Raw genomic sequence first — 23791 nt, forward strand, 5'->3', positions numbered from 1 at the left:
TTTTTCTCTTTTTTAATTATTTTTTTTATTTTTTTTAAATTTTAAGTCTCGTTAACATATAGTGTTATATTAGTTTCAGGTGTACAATATAATGATTCAACACTTGTATACATCACCCAGTGCTCATTACAACAAGTGCACTCCTTCATCCCCATCACCTGTTTAACCCATGCCCCCCACCCACCTCCCTCTGATAACCATCAGTCTGTTCTCTATAGTTAAGAGTCTGTTTCTTGGTTTGCCTCTCTTTTTTCCCTTTCCTCATTTGTTTTGTTTCTTAAACTCCACATATGAATGAAATCATATGGTATTTGTTTTTCTCTGATTGACTTATTTCTCTTAGCATTATACTATTTCCATCCATGTCATTGCAAATTAGCCAGAGTTTTTCAATCAATAGCTGATGTGAAGTCTAGGAATCTGCCTTTTAATTAGCATTTCAGGTGATTGACAAGCACTGGATAATTTATATTTGATGGGAACATGTCCCAGACGGTTTACCCAGAAGTCATCAAGAGACTCTCAACTCAAGTGATGAATTAGGAAAAGAAATACTAAAGTATTATACTAAAGTGTGGTCACTGGAAATTTTCACAGAAAAGAAATATTGGAATTGTGCAGTCTTGATCCTCTATGGAAATGCTTTAGTACTCAGATTTTTCTTTGCTATGAAGTATATATGACGTGGGGTGCCTGGATGGCTAGTTGGTTAAGCATTAACTCTTGGTTTTGGCTCAGGTCATGATCTCACAGTTTGTGAATTTGAGCTCCACATCCAGCTTCACATTGACAGCATGGAGCCTGCTTGGAGTTCTCTCTTCTCTCTTTCCCCCCCCCCCCCCCCCCCCCCGCCCCCACCAACTTGTGTGCGCATGCTCTCTGTCTCTGTCTCTCTCTTTCAAAATAAATAATAAATAAACTTCAAGAAATAAAGTATGTGTGATGTAAATGACTTAGAAAAATGTAGTAACATGGAGTAAGAAATAGAGGTTTTTTGGCGAAGATGTTAGCCATGTCTGTCCTGATTTCATTTTAGTACCAGCACCTGGTGTAATACCTAACACTGAGTAGGCATTTAAAAATAACATTAATAGCTAATGTCACTGAGCTAATATCATATGAGGTAGGTACTGTAATCCTCATTTTACATATTAAAGGTAAGTGATGAAGCCAGGATTCCAACTCTGGCGGTTTGACTTCAAATTCTTTTTGTCTTCACCAGCATGCTATACTGCCTCTTAGGAGTTGAAAATATCTGCTGCATTGTATAGAACTACAGTGTTTAAGGCACAGTCACCTGCATCATTATTTTTTAAAATTTTAGTTAGCATGCAGTGCAATATTGGTTTCAGGAATAGCATTCAGTGATTCATCACTTAACAGCACCCAGTGCTCATCACAAGTGCCCTCCTTAACGCCCATCACCTGCGTTATTGCGTTTGCTCTTTAGCCTCTGAGTAGACATAATCCCTCTTTTGCAAATAAAAAAACTGAGTCTCAGATAAGTTAAATGACTTGGCAAAAATCATATATTTAGTAAGTTAGAGGAAATTAGAACCTCGGGTTGCCTTCTAATTGATTTTCTATAACATAATGCTGTGGAATGTTTTATAAGATAATGGGGCATGGTGTGAGGGTAGAGAGAAAACAGGCTCAGGTGATAGCTTTTAAAACTCAGCTTTTAAAAACTCAGATGATAGCTTTATTATTTTTCTTAAGACAATGAACTGACCTTATCATCTGGCTAAATATATTTCAGACAAGTTAGAAAGCACTAGGTCAAGGCAAAGGTAGACTCCCCAGAATTGGAAAATATAGTTATTTCCAAGAAAAAGGCAAGAGAGAATTTGCAAAATTTGTACAGGATACCTAAAATTGAGAGAAGTACACTATAGGACCATATCACAGCTAATCTTTTTATCTGAGTGATCAGTGACCTGTTAGGTTCTAATAGGACCATGGAAGTTACAAAGCAAAAAAAGCAGCTCTACTAACCAAGAATTGGGGATGTTATTTGAGGATCATATCCAGAGATACAACTGAGAAGCAGGTCTGTGAGTAGAACTGTGAATCCCAACACCTATACCTAAATCTACACCGAACCAGAAGTTTCAATAAATGTAAGCATTTAAAAGTCCATTTTTCATGGGGCGCCTGGGTGGCGCAGTCGGTTAAGCGTCCGACTTCAGCCAGGTCACGATCTCACGGTCCACGAGTTCGAGCCCCGCGTCGGGCTCTGGGCTGATGGCTCAGAGCCTGGAGCCTGTTTCCGATTCTGTGTCTCCCTCTCTCTCTGCCCCTCCCCCGTTCATGCTCTGTCTCTCTCTGTCCCAAAAATAAATAAACGTTGAAAAAAAAAATTTAAAAAAAAAAAAATTAAAAAAAAAAAATAAAAGTCCATTTTTCAGAGGTAGACATTATTCTCATTTTAATATGTAAGGAATCCGAGACTCAGCATGAGGAATGTGCCAGAGGTCCCATAATTTATAAATTATAGATATAAGGTTTAAGTTCAGGGTTGTTTGCTTCCCCAGTCCACTTGATGAAGGCCAGGAACTAAAATAGTATGCCAAAAAGGTGCCATGTCAAGCCTGTGTAGGCTTAAGCTGGTATAAGAAATCAATGCTGTATAAACTTAATCGCTTTGGACTAGAAAAGAAGGTGAAGAATGTACTAGTGTGGAAAATAAAAGATACAGATGGTTATCAGAGGCAGTAGCTCGGAAAGCAGTCTTTCAATGTTGAGCTTAGAATTTAAGTACTACCAGAAGCAAAACAAAAGTGCGTTCTTTAAAATTTGTTTTTGTTAATTACAGTTGCTTAAAACTTGGGAGTTCACATGGGAATTTGGTTTTTCTACCGTGTAACAGAAACTGTCAGTACACGGATGCTTTAGAAAAATAATATTTGTAGTAAGTATAGGGAACGTCTGTTGAAAAAGCATTAGGTTTCTGTTTTTGTTTTTTGAGGCAAGATTATAAATGATCTTGAGTATAGTTACTTCCTTTTCTTTCTTTTCCAGTTGGTTGTATTCTATTTTTCTTAAAATGAGACTATTTGTGCCTTTTTACTCGCCTCATTCTGTATGTATCTATTCCTTTTGAAACAAAATAAAATTTCTAATGAGTCATACATGTGCTTCCCCTACAGACTCTCCCATCTCATTTTGCTAATTTGCCTTCCTGACATCTTTTCTCAAATACATTTTCCCAAAGATATGTATTTTTTATACTTTGTATCTGCTTACACCTTGTCTTGATGACTCCTGGGTTATATCTTTGCTCTGTTTCAAACTCTGTAGTCTTTACTATCTTTAGAACCAGTGACTAGACTCTAAATGGAACCTGTGCTCATCAGGAAAATGGTCTACTGTGAGAAAATTTTGGTCATAAAAAAAAAGGTGGGGTGTTTTTAAATTTAGAGGCTTTTCCTCTTTTACATAAAATTTTATGAAAAATATCTGTACAAAAGAATATGTAAAACATAGATGTTTTTTATAAACATAAATTTACTAATTTTCTCATAATTTTTTTGTAGTGTAACTTTTTAAAAGTTTATTTATTTTGAGAGAGAGAGAGTACATGTACATGTGCACCTGTGTGGGAATGTGGGGGTGGGGGGAGAGAGAGAAAGAGAGAGAGAGAATCCCAAGCAGGCTCCATGCTATCAGTATGGAGTCCAATGTTGGGCTTGATCTAATGAACTGTGAGATCATGACCAGAGCCGAAACCAAGAGTCGGATGCTTAACTGACTGAGCCATCCACATGCTCCTGTAGTGTAACATTTTAATTCCTTTATCATTTATGTTTTGTGTATAGCATACACTATGGCTTGAATATTGGTATCCCCCCAAAATTCATGTCAAATGTGATAGTACAGGAAGTGGGGGCATTGGAAGATTCTTAGGTCATGAGAGTGAAACGCTCTGAATAAGATGAATGGGATGAACAGCCCTCTCTTTAAAAAAGCCCCACAGGGTTCCCTAGCCCCTCCCGCCGTGCCAGGATTCAATGCGGACTCTTTGACTTGGAAGAAGGTCCTCACCTGACCATGCTGGCACCCTAATCTTGGTCCTCTAGCCTCCGGAACTAAGAACTAAATTTCGTTATCAACTACCCAGTCTGTGGTGTTTTGTTATAGCAGCCTGAACTAAGACATTCTAGAACTATTTTCTTTGTGGTTACTATGAGGATTACATTTAATATCCTAAAGTTACTGTACTCTAATTTGAAATTATATCAGTTAAATTTCAATAACCTATAAAAACTCTGCTCCTTTTTAGCTCTATATGCATCCCTTTTAGTTACTGACATCACACAATTACATCTTTATATATTATGTGTACAAAACATAAACTAATCGTTATTTTTAAAAATGCATTAGTCCCCAAAGAAGACATACAGATGGCCAACAATCACATGGAAAGATGCTCAACATCATTAATCATTAGGAAATGCAAATCAAAACCACAACGAGATGTAACCTTACACTTGTCAGAATGGCTAGAATAAAGAAGACAAGAGATAACAAGTGTTGGCCAAAATGTGCAGGAAAAGGAATCCTCACAGTTGGTGGGAATGTAAAATGGTGCAGCCACTGTAGAATACAGTATGGAGGTTCCTCAAAAAATTAAAAATAGAAACAGAACATGATCCAGTAATTCCACTACTGGGTATTTACCCAAAGAAAATGAAAACTTAATTCAAAATATGCATATTCTGTATGTATATTTCAAACACACACACACACACACACACACACACACAGAAATATTATCCATAAGAAAGATGTGCTCTTGCCATTTGTGACAATATGAGTGGACCTAGAAGGTATAGGGTTGTATAGTGACTGATGGAAGCTACACTTGTGAACACAGCATAATGTATAAACTTGTGGAATCACTGTATTGTACACCTGAAACTATTGTAACATTGTGTATCAACTATGCTTCAATTAAAAAATGTATTAGTGCCTTAAATTATGTAGAAAACAAAATGTGAAATTATAAACAAAAGCCATAATGCTAATTTTTAGGTTAGTAATTGTTTTTTTTTTAATATATTGGTACCTTAGATCATGTAGAAAACAAAGAAACAACATTACAGAATGTTGTTTTAATAATACTAGCTTTTATAATTGCCCAAGTATTTACCTTTACTGAGAATTTTATTTCTTCAGATGGTTTTGAGTTACTGTCCAGTGTGGTTTCATTTCAACCCATGGGAGTCCCTTTCACATTTCTTGCAGGGCAAGTCTGGTGGTAACAAATTTTCTCAGCTTTTGTTTATTTGAGATGTCTTAATTTCTCTCTCACTTTTGAAGGACATTTTTGCCAAACATAGGATTCTTGGTTGACAGATTTTTTATTTTTTTATTTTTTTTTTATTTTTTAAAAAATTTTTTTAACCTTTATTTATTTTTGAGACAGAGGGAGACAGAGCATGAATGGGGGAGGGTCAGAGAGAAGGAGACACAGAATTTCAAACAGGCTCCAGGTTCTGAGCTGTTAGCACAGAGCCCGACGTGGGGCTCAAACTCACGGAGTGCGAGATCACGACCTGAGCCGAAGTCGGACGCTTAACCGACTGAGCCACCCAGGCGCCCCAGTTGACAGATTTTTTAAAAAGCACTTTGAATATATCAGCCCAGTGTATTCTGGCCTCCAAAGTTTCTCATGAGTAATCTGCTGCCAATCTTATTGAGGATTCCTTGTACGTAATATCAGTTCTCTCTCGCTGCTTTCAGAATTCTATCTTTGTCTTTGTCAGCAATTTGGTTATAATATGTCTCAGTGTGGGTCTCCTGCTTGGAGTTAGTTGAGCCTTTAAATGTTTATATTCATGTCCTTTAGCAATTTTGGGAAGTTTAGGGCATTGTTTCTTCAAAAAAGTCTCTGTACCTCTTTCCTCTCCTTTTCGTACTCTTACAATGTGTATGTTGGTCTGCTTGATGGTGTCCTGTGTTTCCCTTAGGCTCTGTTCATTTTTCTTCAATCCTTTTTCCATCTTTTCTGCAACCCTGATAATTTCAATTTCCCTGTCTCCAGCGGCTCATCATTTCCTTTGCGTGCTCAAATATCCCTATGAATTGTTCTTGTGAGTTCTTCAGTTCAGTTATTGTACTTTTCAGCTCTAGAATTTCTTTTTGGCTTCTTTTATGTCTATTTCTTTGTTGATATTTCCATTTCTGTTCAGTGTTTTCTTGACTTTCTGCATTTTCATTTAGTTTTTTTGAGCATCTTTAAGACAGTCATTTTAATAAGATGTTTGTTTAGTAGGTTCACCATCTGGTTTTTCTCTGGGACGGTTTCTATTTACTTTTTTTTTCTTTTGAATGGGTCATATCTTCCTGTTTCTTTGCATGCCTTGTGATTTGTTAAGACTGGACATTTGAATCCAATAATGTGATGAGAAATAAGAAAGTTACTTTCAACTTGGTTAGTTCCCTATCTACTCCCAGAATCCTCCCCTGCCCCACCAGATTGCTGTAGGGGCCTAGTGTGCCTGGGAGCTAAATTGTTGACATTTCTTTTCTCCTATGCATCAGTTTTGCACAACTGGCCTTTTTCTTTCAAAACTGCAGCATTCCCACAGATGTGTGCATGCTAAAAACAAAACAAACAAAAACAAGCACTCCGCCCATCTCCTCAGTACCACCTGGAAAAAACATTTACATTCTTTTCAATAAATAGCAAGCACTATGAAAAAAAAAATAGGAAAGTCAGATTCTCTTCCTTCCCCAGGGTTTCCTGTGTTTGGGATTTGTTTGTTTGTTTTCATCATTATAGGATGAAATATATGTCTTTATGCTGACAATCAGCCTGAGGTATAAAGTTAAGACATTCTCAGGTCTTTTTTGAGCCTCTGCCATTCTGTGGGCATGTGTGGTGAGTTTTTTATTTTCCCTGTATATGCAGTTACCTTTGAATATCCTAATCTTTAATGTCTGACTCCCAAAAGAGGAAAAAGTGAAAACTGAAGAAGGGAAAAAAGGGACTGGCCCTTGGGGCATCTGGGTGGCTCAGTTGGTTGAGCATCTGACTCTTGTTTTGGCTCAGGTCTTGATCTCAGGGTCACTGGATCGAGCCCCATGCCAGGCTCTGCACTAAGCATGGAGCCTGCTTAAGATTCTCTCTCTCTGTCTCTCTCTCTGTCTTTCCTTCTCCCTCTCCCCTGCTCCCCCTTTCCCCCTTCCCACCCCCCCACCTCACCCCCACCCCCGCCAAAAAGGTACTGGCCCATTAAATCTCCTGGAAGTCACTTCACCGAGAAGGAAGTGGCAGTCAGCAATGGGGGAGAATACAACTCTGTGTCTGTACCTTTGTGATAAGAAGCAGCAATCAGCAATTGGAACACAAATCCCCAAATTTTGGAGGACAGGGTCCTTACTGACTACCCTGACTTCTGTAAACTGTGTGTAATGCGCATTAACTGCCTGCCATAGGGCTGAGGGGAGGAGGATCAGTAGCCGCTGCTGAGTTAAGAGTTGAAATTGACTAAAATTAACCACAATCTACCATTCATGCCTCCCCCCAGAAGTTGTAAGCCTTCCAGAGTTCCAATAGTTCTATCAGGTAGATTCTGTCAGTGTAATTGTTGTCATGGTAGGGACACAGATTCCTGGTGCTTCCTACTCTGCAGACTTCCCAACTTCATTTTAAGCTCTAGAACTATTTGGATTTTATTTTTATGGCTAGTATGTAGAAATCTCTTGGACTTTTTTTTCCATATGGACAACCAAGTGTCCCAGACTCATTAGTGAATAATACACTTTTTTCCCATTGATCTCCAAACTGTATTGTCAGATATTACTCCTGAATATGTGTGAGTCTGTTTCTGCACTTTTTTATTGTGCTCCAGTGCTCTTTGTCTATCCTTGTGTCAATAACAGTTTTAATTGCTGTGGTTTCATAGTGTCTTCATATATGGTAGAACAGATTGTCTCATTGTGTTCTTATTTATTGGTGTTTTGAACTATTCTTTATTCTTGGCTTTTGCTTTTGTATAAAATTTTAGAATCAGGTTTTCAAGTTCTTTGGAAAGCCCAGTGGGATTTTTTAAATTAAAATTGTATCCTGTTTGTAGATTAATTTGATAGAATTTTTACTGTACTGAATATTTCTATTCATGTACATAGTATATTCCTTCATTTATTTAGATTTTGTTTGTTTATGTCTTTCAATAGTTTAAAAGCTCTCCTTGAAGGGATGGCTTTTATTTGTTAGATTTATTATTTTCCTTGTATTTTTTAGTTGCTATGATTTTTCCTTGTTATATTTTTTACTAGCTATTAATAAAAATGCAATTGATTTTTACATATTTATCTTATATCTAGCAACCTTGCAAAACTCTCTTATTAATATTTGTGTGTGTGTGTGTGTGTGTGTGTGTGTGTGTGTGTGAGAGAGAGAGAGAGAGAGAGAGACAAAGGGACAGAGAGAAAGAGTGCATGTGTGAGAGTTGGGAAGGGGCAGAGAGAGAAAGAGAGAGAATCCCAAATAGGCTCCATGCCCAGCACAGAGCCCAACATGGGGCTCTATCCTATGACCATGAGATCATGACCTGAGCCCAAATCAAGAGTCAGATGTTTAACCAAAACAGATGTTTAACCTTTTTAAATATGTTGCTAGATTTTCTAATTTTTAAAAAATATTTTCAAGCATGCTTATAATCAATATTCCCTTTTCATACTTACTTTGTCTGAATTTCAATATATCAAGTCTATATTAACTTTATGAAATGAGTGGAAGATGATTCTTTCTTTTTTTTTTTTTTCCTATTCTCTAGAAGAGTTTGTATAAAATTAGATTGATCCAGTTTGGGAAAACTAGTTTATTAAAACTGTTTACTTTATAGTAAGATTTTGAACTATTTTTTTTAAGTTTATTTATTTATTTTTATAGAGAGACAAAGACCACATGAGTGGGGAAGGGACAGAGAGAGGGAGACAGAGAATCCCAAGCAGGCTTCACACTGTACATGCAGAGCCCAACATGGGACTCGAACTCACAAAACCATGAGATCGTGACCTGAGCCGAAACCAAGGGTCAGATGCTTAACTGACTGAACCACCCAGGTGCCCCAAGATTTTGAACTATTGATTTAGCTTCAGTATGGGTTTTGGAACGATTAAAGCTTTTTATTTCTTCTTGATTCAGTTTTAGTAATTTGTATTTTTCTTGGAATCTGTCCATACATCAGCTTAGCATGAGGTTGTTCTTAATTATCTGTTATTTTCTCTGCTTAATGTTGTGTTTTCCTTATTATATCTTTTATTGTTTAACCTCTCCTATTTTCTTTATATTTACTTAATTTCCATGTATCTCTATTATTTTATTTTTTTACTTTCTTTGATTTTATTCTATATTCTCTTTTTAACTTAAAAAGTTGGATACTGAGCTCACTGATTCTCAGCTTGACTTCTTGTATCCTATATATGTTGATATGCAGTAGATTAATTTTCATTTAGTTTCAAGTATTTTAAATGTCTACAATGATTTGTACCATGGTACAAATTTGGTATGGATTTTTAGGGCATCTGGTTGGCTCACTCAGAGCATGCAACTCTTGATCTCAGGATCATGGGTTCAAACCCTATGTTGCGTGTAGAGATTACTTAAAAATAAAATCTTTAAAAAAAAGAAAGAAAGAAAGTATGGATTTTTCTAAATTTTGTTACTTATGTGATACTTAATTTTACTCTAGTTAATATTATATAGCAGTACCACTTTCAGTGGTCATAAAAATGTTCTGTGTCTGTCCTGTCCAATATGTTAGTCACTAGCCATGTATATCTTTTGAAGGGTTGAAGTATGGCTAGTGAGAATGAAGACCAAATATTTACTTTTATTTAATTTTAGTCAATTTAAACAGCCTCATGTGGTTAGTTGCTACAGTATTGAGCTGTTCATGTTTATACTCATGCTGTGAACTTTGTTGAAACTTACTTTGTCGTCCTAGTACATGTTTAATTTTTATAGATTTCCACAAAATCCTGGAAAGCATTTTATGTTTTCTAATTTTTGATGGACTGTGCTTATATATGTTTGCTAGCTCAAGCTTATTTTTTTTTTAAAGAAGAGTGAATGAATGGGTTTATTTTAAAGACAAATAAGTTAATATAAATAAAGTATTTAAAGGTTGCATTTGCTGTCAAATCACTTTAAAAAATTTTTAATTCCAGTAGAGCTAAAATATAGTGTTATATTAGTTTTGGATGTACATTGTAGTGATTCAATAATTCTATATAGTTTAAGCTTATTAAATGTATATTCATGTTTTCAATACTCTGATTTCTGGACTGTTTGATCTATCAGATACTGATATCTGATAGATACTTTAAAAATCTGATAGAAATATTAAAAGATGATAGTGGATTTGTCAATTTCCCCTTGGTCTGTCAAGCTTTTATTGACTTTTGAGCTGTGTTGTTAGGTGCACATGAATATGGACTTCTTACATTTTCCTGATGAGCCTTTTATTCCTATCTAGTGATCCTCTTTATCTTAAGGAATGCTTTTTGCCCCAAAGTCCATTTTGTTTGATATTAATATAGATGCTTCATGTTTCTTTTGCTGATTTAGTTTGTGAGCATACTGAGCAGAATTAGCTGGAGTAGGAGGCTGACTAGATCACACAAAACAAATCATCTTGTCCATCTGATTTTTGAGTACCTACTCTGCAGTGAATGCCGTCTGGTGAGCATTCACATGGAACTGACTATACTTACACTCCATGCCCATTCCAAAGGTCCAGACACATACTTCTTTGAAATACCTGACCATCTGCCCAAAATGTTAGCTACTGTCTGTGAATTAGAACAATGCCATACCTTTGGCCATGTGCTACAAGTCTCATGGGCTCTGTCTGCTCTCATATCTATCCGTTCTACTAGAAGACAGTGTAAGTTTCTTCTTTGCTGTCTCTTCCAGAGGTCATGAGTGCCTTTCATGGGCAAAATCTAAATCAGAAATCTAAGATGCGATTATAAGAACTGTAGTATTTTACTTTCCACACTTATAGTCTCTGCAAATTAAAACGGTGGAGATAGTCCTGAACATGACACAGTTGATATTCATCAGAAAGGGTAACCAAAATTTTCCGAATAGCTGACTCAAAGATGATTAAAGGCCCAGACAATTGCTGAGAAACTAAATACTTCTAAAATTGACTTTTTTCGGGGCGCCTCGGTGGCGCAGTCGGTTAAGCGTCCGACTTCAGCCAGGTCACGATCTCGCGGTCCGTGAGTTCGAGCCCCGCGTCGGGCTCTGGGCTGATGGCTCAGAGCCTGGAGCCTGTTTCCGATTCTGTGTCTCCCTCTCTCTCTGCCCCTCCCCCGTTCATGCTCTGTCTCTCTCTCTGTCCCAAAATAAATAAAAAACGTTGAAAAAAAAATTAAAATTGACTTTTTTCAGTGACTATACATGCAGGTGTATTTGTTTGTTTGCCTTACTGGAAATGATACTTCCCATCTGCTTTTTTTCTTAAAATAGGTGAACATATTTTCTTATGATTAGGTATTTTTCAATCACATGATTTCAGATGGGTCCATATTTTGCATAGCATAGCCATGACATAATTTATTTTCGTTATCCTACAGTTAGGCATTTAGATTGTTTCCAATTTGTCATTCTATAAATAATGCTATAATGAACCTTTATGTAGACAAATACATATGCACAGTCTCGATAATTTCCTTAGGATAAATTCCTGGAAATGGAATTGTTTTATTAAAGGGTATGTACATTTTTTAATGTTTTTGAATGTTTCCAACTCTATGTGTACAGTTGACCCTTGAACAACATGGGTTTTAACTGTGCTAGTAACACTTAGATGCAGAGGTTTTTTTGATAACAGTATATAAATGTATTTTCTCTTCCTTCTGATTTTATTAATTACATCATCTTTTCTCTACCTTTACTGTAATAATACAGTATATAATAGCTATGGGATAGAAAATGTGTGTTAATTGACTTATTATTGGTAAGGCTTCTGGCCAACAGTAGGCTATTAGTAGTTAAATTTTGGGAGAGTCAAAAGTTATATGTGGATTTTTGAGCATGTGGGGGGTTGGCACCCCTAATATTGTTCAAGGGTCAACTGTTTATATTTTTTTAACCATTGCAAGTTATGATAGCCAAAAACTTTATCTCCTTTAATTAGTATTTTATCGGGGCACCTGGGTAGCTCAGTTGGTTAAGCATATGACTCTTGATTTCGGTTCGGGTCATGATTTCATGGTCATGGGATCGAGTCCTACATCAGGCTCCAAGCTGAGGGTTGAACCTGCTTGGGCTTCTCTGTCTCTGCCCCTCCACTGCTCATGCACATGTGCTCTCTTTCTCTCAAAATAAATAAATAAATAAATATTTTTTAAAAATTAGCATTTATTCAGTTACTAGTAAGACTGAACTTTTCCCTCTATGTCTCTTACCCATTAGTATTTCTTCTTAAATGTTTATTCATTTTTGAGAGAGAGAGAGAGAGAGAGAGAGCGAGTGCACGCAGGGGTGGGGAGGGGCAGACACAGAGAGGGACAGAGTATCTGGAGCTGGCTCTGCGCTGACAGCAGAGAACGTGATGCTGGGCTGGAACTCAGACACCGTGAAATTGTGACCTGAGCTGAAGTTGGACACTCAACTGACGCAGCCACCCTGGCACCCCAGTATTTCTTCTTTTTATCTGTTACTTACCTTTCTATTTAAGTCTTCTCACGTGTGTATGAATATATATGACACACACACATACACACAGTGCCTGAATCATGATGGCATTCTTCTTCTAGAGGCATCCATTGAATAGTTTATGGAATGCTTTTGTATTTAAAATAAATAAACAGACTGTTAAGTGATTTACTTATTTCTTCTAAGATTCTGAAGTTGTAGGACCTGCATTATTCCTTGAAATCCTCTTCCTTAAGGGTATTGCTAGCAGAACAGTCTGAGAGTCAGCATGGTAGTGTTCTGAGATCTATGTGTAATCATCTCATTGTAGTTCATATCTCTGCTCTTGCTTAAACATTTTTAAGAGATTCATTTTTGTGAGTTAATGTTTTGTTTTTGTTTCCTTAACCCATTTTGTCCCTTTCTATATGAACTCCCTTTGTTGTGATTTTGGAAATCATTCTGGGTCATTCAGACAAATGTTTTCAGTCATTTTTCAAGTTTATTTGTTCAAAAGAGATTTTACAGTGTAAGAAAATATATTTCCTTTTAATTTCAGTTGCTAAGAAACCGTTTCCTAGGTGCTATGTCTTTTCTCTGTAAAGGCTCCAATGTCCTCATAGTTCATCATCTTGTGGGGTTTAATTTTTGCTGGAAAGATGAAGTATAGATTTTTTTCAAAGTTTACAGTCAAGAAAATTAGAAATACGTACTCCCAGCATCTCCAATATATTAAAATGATTATTTTCCATATTTAAAATTTTTGAAGATTCCCTTTTAGCATATATAAATTTATAGCTGGGTGGCCAGCTTCCAGTGATTTAGAATATCACGTAGAATGGAAAAGTCCCAGAAGTCTTTATTGAACATAAAATCCACTATATAAGAAGATGAAACAGTATATATATTTTTTAGTTTTCCCCTTGTGAGCCATACATTTGTATCATCCATAGTAAAATGTTAATTCTCATCTGGTTTTCTTCTATCCTGTTGTCTGCCTCTTTCCCTTTTAAAAATTTGCATAGTGTTCAGGGAATTGAAACAAATTTAGTTTAGCAAAACATATTTAAGAGGGTAAAAATCTGGTGCTAAAGAAACTTGGCATGCATTCTAAAGGATTTTTAGATTCTTTATAACAAAGATAATCTTGATTGCTTGGTTGAAATGTAGTTACGAACAATGAATCAAGCACATAACATTTATTCTTAATAGTACTGTGCATCTCAATACTTTTTCAGAACTACTTTATATTAATGTAAATAGGTATTGGGTACCTTCTGTGTGAGCTTCCATTTAAAAGGTTTTTTTGTTTTTTTTTTTTTTTTTTTTTTTTTTTTTGTCAAGAAGTACAAACACGAGTAAGACAGTTTCCATTCTCCAGAAATTTTTAGGCTGTGATTTCAATTTTGACCTTTTTAATAGGAACTGAAGTTTTTCTAGTTTAACAGTTTTATTGAGCTATAATTATATACTATACAATTCACTCATTTAAAGTGTACAATTCAGAGGCTTTTAGTTTCTTCAGAGTTGTGCATTCATCACTCAGTTTTAGACCATTTCATTAGCCCCAAAAGAAAACTTGCATCACCTCCTAATCCCCTCCTGCTCTCCAGTCCTAGGCAACCACTCATCTACTTTCTGTCTCTATAAATTTACCTATTCCTGGCATTTTATATAAATGGGATCATACAGTATGTGGCACTTTGTGACCCCTTATTTAACATTGTGTTTTCAAAGTTTATCCATGTTGTAGCATATGTTGGTTCTGCATTTCTTTTTATTGCTGAATAATGTTTCATTGAATGAATATACCATATTTTGTTTATCTGTTTATCAGTTGATAGATATCTGGGTTGTAGCTTATCTAAATACGTATTTTATATGTCAATATTTATTAGCGTAAATATATGTATAGATTGATGGTTATGATAGTTTCAGATAGGAAGCCTTTCTTAACTTTAGATGAGATGCAAACTAATGACTATGTATTTATAAATATTCCACAGATGCATTCTATTTTATTATTCATTCTACTTAATAAAAATTATTTCTGTTTTTAGACGTTTTCTTACCAAAAAGGAATTTTTAATATGGTGTTTTGCCTACATTGGATTTTTTAAAATGTTTCTGTATTTATTTTGAAGAGGGGGAGTGGCAGAGAGAGGGGGAAAGAGAATCCTAAGCAGGCTTCACACTATCAGCATAGAGCTTCACTTCACAAACTGTGAGATCATGATCTGAGCCGAAATCACGAGTCAGTCACTTAACTGACAGAGCCATGCAGGGCGTCCCTGTTTTGCCTACATTATAATGAGACTTCTTCCCATAAACCACTTCATTATTTTATAGTCCTGATTCAGATATTTGTTTTATTTTACAGTATACTTACATCACACTTAATATATAATTTCCCTTTTCTTCATTAAGTCCATATGTAGCTCTTCAAAGGGCTTAAGCATATAAACCAAAAGTTCAGAGTTATCTATCTCATTCACTCCTAGTACACAAAGGTAGAGTAGGAAAGGATAATCATATACAAACATCTACTGAAGTCTTTTTCTCTCATCCCCAGTATTTACTTTGTTGCAGATCCATGCTTATCTCAGTCTGTTGATGTCACCCCTTACCACCTTCCTAGCCTGCTCCATCCATACTGTACTCCTTCTGTTCCTCCAGCATGCCAACACATTCTTCTTACACACTATACACATTGTTTTGTACCTTGAGTTATTTTTCACATTATATACTTGTAACTGTTTCAAATGAGCTCCATTATTCTTTACAACTACCTTAGGTTCACAGGTGGATAAACCATAGTTTATTATTCAGTCTCTTGCTGGTGGGCATTTACATTGCTTCTAGTATTTTGCATGTGTATGAGTATATCTGCAGGATGAATTAATTTATTTTTTTAATTTTACTTATTTACTTATTTTTTGACTTGTAGCAAAAATTACTGTCAAACTCCACTCATTGGGCCAGAGACCCTCGTGGTGTTAGTGATAGACTTGTCCTTCCTATAGCATACTACCTACACTTGTGAGTTCATCAGGATGAATTCTTTTAAATAGTATTGCTTGGTCAAGGAGTATGTTCATTGTATTTTTGATAATTATTTGCCAAATTGTTGTCTAAAGATGTTATATATATTTTAATTCCCACCTGCAATGCATGAGGATACAAATTTACATCCCAACCAATGAAAAGATTTATCATACTTCTGATGTTTGTGAATCAGATATATGTAAAAAGTATTGATCTGTCTTTTAAATAAAATTTTGATTTTAACTTAAAGTAATATTAATCAATTGAAATAAATTAAAATCTAATTTTAATTAAATGAATATGTTTTCATATGTGTGGAACCATTTGATACTGTGGTTTTTCTCAACTTCTTATTTGTATCCTTTGTCCACATCTCTTATTTCACATTTAGGTCTCAGATTTGTTTGGGACTGATTTTTATTCATAGTGAGAACAAGGGGTGAGGGTTCATTTTTTCCTCCATAGGAATATCCACTGACTTAGCATCATTTTTGGAAAAGGTTATCCTTTCTTCACTTATTGCAGTGACACCTTTGTTGCGTCAGATGATAGTATATGTGTGGATTTGTTTCTGAAATCTCTAGTCTTTTCTCTTTGTCTACTTGTCTATCCTTGTGACAGTTGCACTCTGTTTTCACTACTGTAGATTTTAAAAATCTGTTGGTGTCTGTTAGTGTAAATCCCCCAAATTCTTCTTCAAGATTGTGTTTCTTATTTTCCACTCTTTGCCTTTCCATTTGAGCTTGTTAATCCATATAAGAAGGATTTATACGAGAAAGAAACTTGCTAATTTGTAGAAGAAAGATTACTGAGAATTTGTTTGGTATTATAACCAAACTGTAGATCACTGGGGAACATGGACACATTTATAATACAGTCTTTTTAAAAAAAATTTTTTAAATGTTTTTATTTACTTTTGAAGGAGAGAGAGAGACAGAGCTTGAGTGGGGGAGGAGCAGAGAGAGAGAGGGAGACACAATAGGAAGCAGGCTCCAGGCTCTAAGCTGTCAGCACAGAGCCCGATGCGGGGCTCAAACTCACGAACTGTGAGATCATGACCTGAGCCGAAGTCGGATGCTTAACCGACTGAGCCACCCAGGCGCCCCTATAATACAGTCTTCTAATCTGAGGACATGTATATACCTCTTTCAATAATGTTTTCTATTTTTCTGTAGAGGTCTTAAATATCTTCCATTGCAATTCAATGATACATTGGAGCAGCTCATACTAGCTCCTGAGAGCTGATCAGGTGCATATCTTCCCGGTTCCACATTCAGTGAGTCTCACTGGTGGATAGAAATGAGCCATGGTGGTAGTATTTATATCACAGAAACTGGCAAACACTACAAATCAGGATTTTCCCATACCTACCTACTGCTAAGGGATGGTTGTTAAATATTTATCAGCACATCAGTTAGATTTATTACTAGATCTGTCAGGTTTTATACTGGTATATAAATGATATTTTTATTATTATTTTTAAACGATTATTTATTTTAGAGAGAGAGTAAGTGCAAGCCGGGTAGAAGCACAGAGAGAGGTGGACAGAGGATCTGGAGTAGGCTCTGTGCTGAGAGCAGAAAGCCTGATACAGGGCTCGTACTCACAAACCATGAAATCATGACCGCTTAACCAACTGAGCCACCCAGGCGCCCCAATGATATTTTTATTATTAAAAATGAACGTATAGGGGCGCCTGGGTGGCTCAGTCGGTTGGGTGTCCCACTTTGGCTCAGGTCACGTTCTTACAGCTCCTGAGTTCGAGCCTCGCGTCAGGCTCTGTGCTGACAGCTCAGAGCCTGGAGCCTGCTTGGGATTCTGTGTGTGTCTCTCTCTCTACCCCTTCTCCGTTCATGCTCTGTCTCTCTCTGTCTTGAAAATAAATAAAAATTAAAAAAAAAATAAAATGAGGGGCGCCTGGGTGGCGCAGTCGGTTAAGCGTCCGACTTCAGCCAGGTCACGATCTCGCGGTCCGGGAGTTCGAGCCCTGTGTCAGGCTCTGGACTGATGGGTCAGAGCCTGGAGCCTGTTTCCGATTCTGTGTCTCCCTCCTCTCTGCCCCTCCCCCGTTCATGCTCTGTCTCTCTCTGTCCCAAAATAAATAAACATTGAAAAAAAATTAAAAAATAAAATAAAAATAAAATAAAATGAATGTATAATGTACACATGATAAAATTTATGTCCTTATTTTCTGTCCATATATTTTCCTTAGTGAAGCATTGGTTCACGTCTTTTGCCCATTTTTAAATTGGGTTATTTATTTCATTATTATTGAAGAGGATTGATGTTAATTCTTTAAATGTTTGGTAGAAGCCATCTGGTCCCTGGAGTTTTCTGTGATAGAAGTTTTTGATTACTGATTCAATCCCTTTACTTGTTATTGCTCTGTTCAGTTTGTTCCTGTTTCTTCCTGATTCAGTCTTGGTAGGTTGTACATTTTTAGAAATGTATCCCATTTCTTCTAGGTTATGTAATTTGTTGATATAAAATTGTTCATAGTACGGGTGCCTGGGTGGCTCAGTCGGTTGAATGTCCGACTTCGGCCCAGGTCATGATCTCACGATTCGTGGGTTTGAGCCCTGTGTGGGGCTCTGGGCTGACAGCTCAGAGCCTGGAGCCTGCTTCGGATTCTGTGTCTCCCTCTCTCTCTTCCCCTCCCAACTCATGCTCTGTCTCTGCCTCTCAAAAATAAAGAAACGTAATAAAAAAATTTTTTTAAAATAATAAAATTGTTCATAGTAGTCTCTTCTAATTCTGTGTGTTTTTGTAGTGTCAGTTGTAATGTTTCCTCTTAATTTCTAATTTTATTTGAGTCTCTTCTGTTTTTCTTAGTCTAGGTAAAGGTTTGTCCATTTTAACTTTTTAAGAACAGCTCTTAGTTTCATTGGTTTTTCTGTTGGTTTTTTTTTTTTTTGGTCTCTATTTCATTTATTTCTGCTCTGATCTGTAGTATTTCCTTCCTTCTGCTAACTTTGGGCCTAATTTGTTTTTCATTTTCTAGTTCCTTAAGGTGTAAAGTTAGGTTGTTTCTTGAGATCTTTCTGATTTCTTAATATAAGAAACCTTTTATATATATAAACTATAAACTTTCCTCTCAGAACGCTTTTACTGTCTCCCAGAGTATTTGATATGTTCTATTTCCATTTTCATTTTTTTTTTGAGATAATTTTTTATTTCCCTTTTGATTTCTTCTTTGATCCAATATTCTGTTTAGAAGGGTGTTGTTTAGGGGCGCCTGGGTGGCGCAGTCGGTTAAGTGTCCGACTTCAGCCAGGTCACGATCTCACGGTCCGTGAGTTCGAGCCCCGCGTCGGGCTCTGGGCTGATGGCTCAGAGCCTGGAGCCTGTTTCCGATTCTGTGTCTCCCTCTCTCTCCGCCCCTCCCCCGTTCATGCTCTGTCTCTCTCTGTCCCAAAAATAAATAAACGTGGAAAAAAAAAAAATTAAAAAAAAAAAAAAAAAAAAAAAAAGAAGGGTGTTGTTTAGGGTCACCTGGTGGCTCAGTGGGTTAAGCATACAACCCCGGCTCAGGTCATGATTTTGCAGTTCAAGTCCCGCATCGGCTCTCTGCTGTCAGCACAGAGCCCACTTTGGATCCTCTGTCTTTCCCTCTCTCTCTGCCCTCCCCTGCTTGCACTCTGTCTTTCTCAAAATAAATAAATTTCTAAAAAGAAAAGAAGTGTGCTGTTTAGTTTCCACACATTTGTCAATCTTCTCATTTTCCTCTTGTTGATTTCTAGTTTGATACCATTGTCAGAGAAGATAGTTAGCATGATTTCAGTGTTCTTTTTATTTTATTTTTTTTAAGTTTATTTATTTTAAGAGAGGCTGAGAGCATGAGCGGGGGAGGGCAGAAAGAGAGAGAGAGAGAGAGAGAATCTGAAGAAAGCTTTGAGCTGCCAGCTCAGAGCCCAACATGGGGCTCTAACTCACGAAACTGTGAGGTCATTACCTGAACTGACATCAAAAGGCTGATGCTTACCTGGCTGAGCCACCCAGGTACCCCTTGATTTCTGTGTTCTTAAACTGGACAAAATTTATTTTGTAGCCTATCATATGAGCTATCTTGGAGAATGTACCATGTGCATTTGAAAAGAGTGTATATTCTGCTGCTGTTGGAGGAAATGTTCAAGTCCGTTTGTTCTGAAGTATGGTCCATATCAATATCTGCTTATTGATTTCTGTCTGGACAATCTATCCATTGCTGAAGGTGGAATATTGAAGACTCCTGAAATGATCTTATTGTTATCAACTTCTCCTTTAAGATCAGTTACTATTTGCTTAATATATTTTGGTGCTTGGCTGTTGGGAGCATATGTATTTATGCTCTGATGTGCTGACCTGTTTATCATTATTACTGACCTTCTTTGTCTCTTGTTACACTTTTTGACTTGAAGTGCATTTTGTCTGATGTAAGTATGGCTATGCCCACCTTCTTTTGTTTCCATTTTCTTGGAATAGCATCTTCCATTCTTTTGAGCCTAGGTGTGTCTTATAGACAAAAGAGTGTCCTGTAGGCAGCATATAGTTGGGTCCTGGTTTTTTTGTTGTTTTTTTAAATCCATCTAGCTACTCTATGCCTTCTGGTTGTGAGTTTAATTCATTTACATTAGGGTGATTATAGATATGCAAAGATTTACACTGCCATTTTATATTTTGCCTTCTTGTTATTTTTCTCTCCACTGTTTATTTTTCCTTTTGTTTTTGTCCGCCTTTACAAGTTAGTGGTTTTCCATGGTGCTGTACTCAGTCTCCTGTTTTTGTTTTTTTGTTTTTTGTTTTTTATGTTTCATATCACTGCTTTAGGTTTTGCTTTGCGCTTAAGTTTATTTATTTTAACAGAGGCTGAGAGAGCATGAGCAGGCGAGGGCAGAAAGAGAGAGAGAGAGAATCCAAAGAAAGCTTTGAGCTGCCAGCTCAGAGCCCAACATGGGGCTCTAACTCACAAATAAATAAACTCAATTAAGTTTACATAAAACATTTCATAGATTAAAAAGTCTTTGGTCATAGCAATTTATCTTTATTCACCTATAAAAGTACCATCCTTTAACTCTTCCTCTTTTTTATTTTTGATGTCAAAATTTTTCCTTATATGCTATGATTTTATTACCAAGTTGAAACTATAGTTATTTTTAATGCTCTTTTCATTTAACTTTTATACTGTAAGAGTTTAATGTACAATTGTAAAAAAGTTTCCTATTTCTGTTACCTTAATCAGTTTTGTGTACTTTTGTCTTTTTGTTTTAGCTTGAAGAATTCCTTTCAACATTTCTTACAAGGCAGGTCTAGTGGTGGTAGAATGAATTCTTATCTTTTGCTTGTCTAGAAAAAATTTTATTTCTCTTTCATAGCTGAAAGATAATTTTTTCAGATAGAGTCTTCTTGGCTGGCAGTTTTATTTTAAATACGTCATTCCACTCTCTCCTGGCCTATAGAGTTTCTGCTGAGAAATCTGCTGATTGACTGATGGGATTCCTTTGTAAGTTACTGTCTTTCCCTGGATACTTAAAAAAAAATTTTTTTAAGCTTATTCATTTATTTTGAAAGAGAGAGTGCATACATAAGCAAGGAAGGGGCAGAGAGAGTGGGAGAAGGAGAGAATCTCAAGCAAGCCATGCACTGATGGTACAGAGCCCTATGTAGGGCTCAAACTCATGAACTGTGAGATCACGAAGTGAGCCAAAATCAAGAGTTGGATACTCAACTGACTGAGCCACCCAGGTGCCCCTTCCCTGGCTACTTTTAAAATTCTTTATTTTCATTGATTTTTGGTAATCTTAATATGTATCTTAGAGAAGTTCTTTTTGTGTAATAAGTTATTCTGTTGGCTTCATGGATTTGTATATACAGTTCTTTCCCCAAATTTGGAACGTTCTCAGCTATTTTTTTTTAAATAAACTCCGCCCCCTTCTCTCTCTCTTCTCATTCTGATATACCCATTCTTCTTAGGTTGACTTTTCTAATGGGTCTGGTGGTTCTCATAGTATTTTTTCACTTTTAAAAAATCTTAGTTCTCTCTCCTCTTCCATCTGAGTCTTTTTTTTTTTAAGTAAGCCCTACACCCAATATGGGCTTGAACTCACAACCCCAAAATCAAGAGTCTCATGCTTCATCAACTGAGACAGCCAGGCACCCCACCAGAGTCACTTCAAGATTCCTATCTTCTAGCTTACTCATTCTCTCTTCTATCTGATCTCTATTTCCAATGCATTCTAATACATTCTTCATTTCATTTATTGAGTTCTCCAGCTCCAGAATTGCTTTTTTTTTTTTTTTTTTTTTTTTTAAGGATTTCAGTCTCAGGGCACCTGGGTGGCTCAGTTGGTTGAGCATCCGACTTCAGCTCAGGTCATGATCTCACAGTTTGTGAGTTCGAGAACCACATTGAGCTTGCTGCTGTCAGTGTGTCAGCACAGAGCCTGCTTTGGATCCTCTGTCCACACACCCCCTCTACCCCTCCCCTGCTTATACTCTCCCCAAAATAAATAAATAGGTTTTAAAAAGAATTTCAGTCTCTTTGGTAAAGTACTCCTTCTGTTCATTCATTTTATTTTTGATATCATTGTATTGCCTTTCTGAGTTTTCTTGTAGCTCATTGAATTTCTTCATAACAGCAATTTTGAATTCTTTGTCAGATCACAGTATTCCCTTCCATGTCTTTGGATTTGGTTGCTGGAAAATTGTCATTTTCTTTTTATAATGCCATATTAATATGACTTTTTCATGTTGTTTGATGAAAAGTGCCTCTGCTACCACATTCGAAGTTGCAGATACCTTTCTCATTTAGGCAAGGTTTTATTTGCTTTAATTCTAACAGTTCAATAGATTTGGTAATTAGAAGTCTTCCTTTTGTTTTCCAGAAGGTGGTGCTATAGCACATGTTTTTGGTTTCCTTGACAAGAGCTTACAGCTGGTAAAGTTAGGAGCATTTATATATATATATTTATAATGTTTATTTATATATATAAAGCTAGAAGAGGGGGAAAAAGGGTGGGTGGCTTTAGAGGGGGGAAATGTGTACTTAGCACTTGGAATTTGGGGTGTGTCCATAGCTGGAAGCCAGCCTAGTAGGGACTCCTTGAATGGAGGGATTTGGGTCTCAGAGGTCCCTGTGTGGTCCTTTTGTCAGAACCCTGGGGCAGACAGCAGGAGACATTTTTCCTCAGTTCTCTTTGCCTACTTCTTTTTCCTTTCTGTCTCCCCCTTTACTGCATTTTTACCTCAGAGAGAGCAAAGGTCCCTCCAGCTGCAGAATGCAGAACCAGCCTGGCAGACCCCCACTCATTGCCTTTACACTGTACCTCTTTAAAGGCTTATGCTTCCCAGCTAATATACTTGATGCTGGAGGCTCTATAGCCCTAGGTTCCATGGCCTCCTCTCTCTCCCTGCAGCCTCCTCTGTGGTCCAGTCCACCCACTTTTTGGTGCACATATGAATGGATCTCTTGGGTGTTCTAGTATGTTGTGGAGAGGCTCTTTTTTTCTTTCTCTTTTTCTTTCATTCGTTATAGATGTCCAGTTAGTTTTAAATCAAAGAGGTGAGAAACTCATGAGGAAGGACTTATGTCACCATGATGCTGATGTCATTCTCCTCATATTATCTTTTAAATATCTGTAGGATCTGTAGTGATATCTCTTTGTCATATCTGATATTGTTGATATGTGATTTTATCTTTTATTTTCTTTGAATTGTCTTAAATTATTAAATCATTCTGGTTGATCTCTATTTCTGGTTCATTGATTTCCCACATCTTTATTCCTACTTTTTCTTTTCTTTGAATTTAATAAGCAATTCTTTTTCTTACTTAGGATTAATATTAGATTATGCTTCTTCAAGCATATTTTCTATTAAATGCATTTCAAAGTGTAAATTTCCTCTCAGCAAGTTTCTGATATGTTATATTTTAACTATCTTTGTATAATTAAAATACTACACTCCAACTTATTGATTCTAATACTTATATGGAAAGAGTCAAAACACCCCCAACTGTTAATAATTAGAAGATAGGACCAGCTTGCCCTACTATATGTAATGACTTTTCATAAAGCTATTTTGATTAAGATAGTATAATAGCGCTGATGAATA

General features: G+C 36.5%; 1 protein-coding gene and 1 pseudogene across 2 annotated transcripts in view; one reads left to right on the forward strand and one right to left on the reverse strand.

The window, feature by feature from the left end:
* Positions 1 to 23791, forward strand: part of ATL1 (atlastin GTPase 1) — a 71784-nt gene that overhangs the window by 2118 nt on the left and 45875 nt on the right. The gene's annotated exons all lie outside the window — the stretch shown is intronic.
* LOC115517388 lies at positions 15601 to 15741 on the reverse strand (annotated as a pseudogene).

This window comes from Lynx canadensis, chromosome B3 (genome assembly GCF_007474595.2).
Source record: "Lynx canadensis isolate LIC74 chromosome B3, mLynCan4.pri.v2, whole genome shotgun sequence".
NCBI lineage: Eukaryota > Metazoa > Chordata > Mammalia > Carnivora > Felidae > Lynx > Lynx canadensis.